General features: G+C 38.8%; 1 pseudogene; it reads right to left on the reverse strand.

The window, feature by feature from the left end:
* Nucleotides 1-4,284: 4,284 nt before the first annotated feature.
* Nucleotides 4,285-5,591, reverse strand: LOC149138045 (xylan glycosyltransferase MUCI21-like; annotated as a pseudogene).
* Nucleotides 5,592-5,883: the final 292 nt, after the last annotated feature.

Consider the following 5,883-nt stretch of genomic DNA (forward strand, 5'->3'; position numbering starts at 1 on the left):
AAATACTAACACAAATTTTCTAAGGAATGGTTTGAAAATGGAATTCATCAAACCTTGAAATGTTGAAGGTGCATTGGTAAGGCCAAAAGGCATGACCAAAAATTCATAATGACCCTCATGAGTTCTAAATGTTGTTTTCGGAATGTCTTCAGTCTTCATTCTGATTTGATGATATCCTGAACGAAGATCCAACTTGGTGAAGTAAATTGATCCATGCAATTCATCCAGTAATTCATCAATGACAGGAATGGGAAACTTATCTTTAATAGTGAGCTTGTTGAGCTCCCTATAATCCGGACACATGCGCCATGATCCATCCTTCTTGTGCACCAATACTACTGGAGTAGAGAAAGAACTTTGACTCGGTTGAATTATACCAGCCTCTAGCATTTCTGCAACCATACGTTCAATTTCACTCTTTTGGGCATAGGGATATCTGTACGGCCTGATGTTTGGAGGAACACTTCCTGGAATCAGATGAATAGCATGATCATGATCACGAATAGGTGGGAGACCTTTGGGAGTCTCAAATACCTTGGAATGATTGTCCAAGACTTTTTGGAGATCTGGAGAAATAGATGATTCCAATGTGGAAACATCTAGCGAACATAATTGTGCAATTACACCTCTTTGTTCCTTTTTTAGAAGCTTTGTCATACCGTTAGAGCTGATTATCTTTCTCGGTTTCCCTGCAATACCCCTTAATTCAACTTCCTTTCCTTCCACATAAAATTTCATGAAAAGTTCTTGAAAATTAAAAGCTATTGTACCCAAGGATTGTAGCCATTGGACTCCTAGTACAACATCAGCACCTCCCATTGGAATGGAAAGCATTGGGCTAGTCAATACATATTCTCCCATGGATAGCTTGATATTATGGCACTTTCCAGAGCAATTTATTGTTCCTCCATTTGCAACCATCACTTGACACTCTGGTGCTGGATATAAGAAGCAATTCAATTCTTTTGCTACCTTACAATGAATAAAATTGTGGGTACTTCCTGAATCAATCAACACTATTACCTTTTTCTTCTTGATTTGTCCTTCTATCTTGATGGTTTGAGGAGTGGTAATTCCTGCCAATGCATTACAAGATATGGTCGGATTTATTTCTTCTTTATCTAGGCTTTGTTCCTGGAGTATATCCTCTTCTTTTGACCTTTCTTGCTCCTTTTCTTCTTCCTCTTCACAATCTATGTAGAATAATTTCTTCTCAGCACACTTATGACCTTTAGTGTATTTGCTATCACAACTGTAACAAAGCCCTTTTGCTCTTTTTTCTTCCAATTGTTGTGGTGTCAACCTTATAGGTTGTGGAAGACTAGGGGCAACAACACTTCCATCTTTATAGTTGTGAGTGGTATGCTTCCTGGTTGCCATAATTTTGCTTTCCATTTTTCTTGCTAACCTGAATGCCTTCTCTAATGAATCAGGTTCCCAAAGGCGAACATCATGTTGGATATTATCCTTTAAAGTCCCTATGAACACATCAATCCTATGCTCCTCTGGAATATTTTTTACCCTTATGTTCAATTTTTGGAACTCCTCAATGTGCTCCATTATTGAACCCTTTTGTTTGAGACTTATCAATTGGCTAAAAAAAGTGTTGCTTTTTGTATCCTCATAATGTGCTATCAATTCTTCCGTAAAAATTGCCCAAGTGATAATTTGTTTACGAGAGCAAAGCCATTGATACCATACAAACTGATTTGGTTCCAAATATAAAGTTGCAATACGTACCTTTTGTGTGTTTTGCACATTATTGAGATCGAAAAATTGCTCCATCTGTAATATCCATGTTGCGGGATCCTTGCCATCAAACTTCCTCATATCGATTTTTGGAATATGGTGGGTCTTCGATCCAACATTAGAGTCTATGAAATCATGATTAACATTTCTTTTGTTCGCATCATGAGTTTCCTTTACTACCTTTTCACCATTAGTAAGTATTTCTTGTAGAAAATTTGTCAAATCTGTCTTCAAATCTGCCATGTCTGTCTTCAAATCTGTCTTCAAATCTGCCATGTCTCTCTTCAAATCTGTCTTCAAATCTATCTTCAAATCGTCCATCTTAGCTTCCACGCCCTTTATCTTAGATTCCACGCCATTTATCTTAGCTTCTATTAGCTTTTGTGAGAGTGACATTTGTTGCACTTGGTCTTGTAATTTTGATATATCATGTAGCATTTCTTCCTCTTCTTCATGAGTCATGCTAGAGCTTTCAGGTTGCTTACTAGGTGTTTGCATTTTCTTTCCTCGGGGCATCAGTTACCAATAATAATGCTCTACTATGCCCTTTGAATTCCTTCAAAATAAATTTTCAAACCAAGCTTATGCAAAAATTTTAAAAAAAATCTACACACCTTTTTTCACTTTGTAGGAGCTCGATATTGCCTCTGATGTATCTCTGTACTTTCAGATCATCTAGTTCTGAAATTGCGACCTGCAGTAGCCCTCTGTGTCCTCTTTCCAATGCCACCAGTCTGATCCAAATTGGATTCTCCAAGGAAGATTTATGTGAAATCTCCCATAGTGACCTGATTATAGACTAGTTCAGTAGAGCGAAATTGTACAACATGCCACGAGTCACTGTTTCGACCTTTGGCTTTGAAAAATATATACAAGAAACTACAGTTCGTCCTCTTTCTGTACCTTCTTACGAAATTTCAATCTGATGCTCAAAGAAAAAGTTATGACGATTTTCCCCAGGTCACCTGTTTGGAATGTAATTCAGGAGTCTACAAAAAGACAAACTTCCTCAGATCATATCTCCGTAAATATAACGCAAAAAGCTCTGAAATTCAGACCTGAGGTTCAGCGCGATTTCTTCTCAAATGGGTTTTTTTTTTAGCTTCTGAAACATCGGAGAAAAGAAGTTATAGCGAAAATGCCACGATGACCTATTTGGAGCAGCGAAACCCTAGAATCCAAAGCTCTGATACCAAATGTTATGAAACCAACTCAAGAAAAAGATAGAAAAGATAGATCAACACCTTAGAATTCAACCTCTTCGAGGGGGCAACCTCCTTTACATTACATAAATGAACAATTCTTCGATGATTCAAATGACAAAACCTCCTTTCTATATATAGGAGTCTAAGGAGTCACAATATAACCCAGCCGACCTAACAATAATAATATAAAGCCACAAAAATAACAATAGAGGGATTCTATGGGGCACAGTAATAACAATATGGGGACAATAGGGGCACAACAGTATTAATAAGGGATACAACTACAATAGTAATGGGGTAATCACTAATATTATAGGGACCCAACAGTTTCCCTCTGAAATGAACTCCCCTCCATGTCACTCTGTCTCATCGTGGGCCATTAGATCGATTGTTAGATGATGAAAAAATCTTCAGCCATTGGATCATCGATGAAGAACGTTCTAGGCAGTTGAGAATATTAAGCTTGGAAGGATCCTCCTGCCAGTGCATTGAAGATTTTTTCGGGCCTTAAGATAGTTGTTCTTTGATGACTTTGAGACGGTTAAGCCATTAATGCCCGATTCTAGATGGTTGAGCCATTAATGCCTGATTTTGAGCGCACGATAAGCCTCCTACATGATGGTGAACTTTTGTTTGCATCATTCAGTTTGTTATCAGTATCACCCTCCATCTCACCTCATTCAAACTTCCCCAAGAAATGTTGTGCAACAGACTTCCCTATGATATACAGGGTTAGAGAAGCCATTTGAACTTTCCCAAAAAACGTTGTGCAACAGACTCCCCTATGATATACAGGGTCAAAGAAGCCATTCGAACTTGCCCAAGAAATGCTCTGCAACAGACTCCCCTATGACATACATGGTTAGAGCAGTCATCGTAGAGAAAAGGAGGAGGAGGAGGCGGAGGAGAGAGTCACATACCCTCCAAAAACCTGTAATGTCCGCTAGCCTCCCGACACCTGCGATGTTGAATGTCATTTTGGTAAGTCTTTCCATCGATCAATATCCAAGACTATTGATTATTAACACAAATAATAATTAATATTTGTAAATGTACGTGTAGGACGCTGATGTCAGTATACTGTGTAATGTATATTTATTTCTTCTTGAAACACTTCCAGTCCTCCCCATACCGACTGATGAATCTAATTCATGTGTTAATGGTGTGTGTGGAGTACAGGCTGTTAGCACACATAAATTAGATTACACAATAAACATGTTCGACTATGTACAATCTCTTCAATTTTTATGCAAATTTCCCGTGTTTGCTCCACTGTGTGAGCAGGAGAGAGAATAGGCATACGCACTAACAAGGTACCATTTAAAACGTTTCAATGACAGTCTTGCACATTTTTCGTCTCCCACCATCCCTTTCTGTTTATGGAGTCTGGGTCTCTAAGAACAGGATCATTCCTCTCATATCTACTATACAGAGAGCTTTCCTCTGGAACAATTTTGTACTCTATATATTCCAGTCCCAATTTCATCGCTGGTTGTCCATAATAAGTAGCAGCAGCCCAGTCTGTACCCAAAGGCACTATCTATATAAACACAGAACCAGGCTTCATCAACAAAAAGTGTGTCATGGCAGCGTCGTGGACACCCAGCATAACATCACATGAATTCAAAGCTCTGAACAACTCTGCCATCGCTGTAGCTCGTTTGGGATTTAACACTTCCACTTGGAAACCTATTTTCTGAGCTAATCTCGTTATTTCTTTCTGGTTCAGCATCACTCTTGATTTCTGCCTAGATATTATTACCAATTTGGGCTTTAATCCATGAAGAGGAACATTAGAGGTTTCATTAATCAAATTTGGCAATCTATTGGGAGCATACGCCTTGCTGAGAAGCGACTGAAAGTCCCTAATTGTCTTACCTTCCTTCATGAGCGATGGATCCACACTCAACTCACCATGTATCTTCATCCCCACTATCATCTCTGGAAAACAATGGACTCTCTTATCCTTCCTGAAATAAAAAACTGGGTACTTGCTCAGCTGCTTCACACGATCCTGGTATTTCATCATCCACCACTCATGGTATTCAAGAATGATGAAAACAACTTCCCCTTGCAGATGTTGTGAAGTTAAATAGAGAGGCAATAAACCATCGTTGAACTCATGGTAAACATTTCCTATGTATCCTCCAGTGGAGAAAAACCAGCGCAGGCACTGAGTGCTGCACTTGGCAAGACTTTCGTAGTTGTTCGTGCCCATTCTCATCGGTCGGACTCACTATTTTAAGAGGGACTTCGTCAATCGTGCTCATGATACTGCTCTCCCATTTGCGTGTATATGGCCTGATTTTCTCCTCTCTAGTCATTTGATTATTATGAGAGTAAAGGAGAACAGAGGAAGATTGAGAGTGGGTACGCACATCCCCTCTCAAATAACATATTTCTATGCGAAGTTGTGAACGATCGCAGCACAAAATCTCTCTGGTATTTCTCCAAGTTTTATTACCTTCTCCTACCCCTGACAAAAGCAAAGTGCAATCAATATGCCCAAATTAGTTTCATCATCATATTTAACTTGCCTCTGCAATCATCTCATGTAGTAAATGGGTAGTTAGTTAATTTACCGTTGATAAGTACAGAGCATCCCATATTGTTGGGTTGTGTGTTCGATTTTTGCATGAAGTCTCTTTTTAAGTGCGCGATGACCAGAAAATATAGATACTGTGTCTATGTAACTAAATAAACAAGAGAGTCACTTCAGCCGCTATGAAATTGTGGGTTTCCTTATGGAGGAGCTTATGGTTATATACATATATAGGCTCTCGTCTCATTTCATTTGATGCCCACCACTTATATCATAACTGGATGTGTTCCCTTTTATGTAATAAAGGACTGAATGAACGAGAAAATTCATTTTGTTTCATTTCATGGTCACCATCAAAGCAGGTTTTCTCTCCTTTCATTACAAGCT

Source organism: Pinus tabuliformis, chromosome X (assembly GCF_031772625.1).
Source record: "Pinus tabuliformis cultivar Carrire ecotype Pingquan chromosome X, CPIR1, whole genome shotgun sequence".
NCBI classification, from domain to species: domain Eukaryota; kingdom Viridiplantae; phylum Streptophyta; class Pinopsida; order Pinales; family Pinaceae; genus Pinus; species Pinus tabuliformis.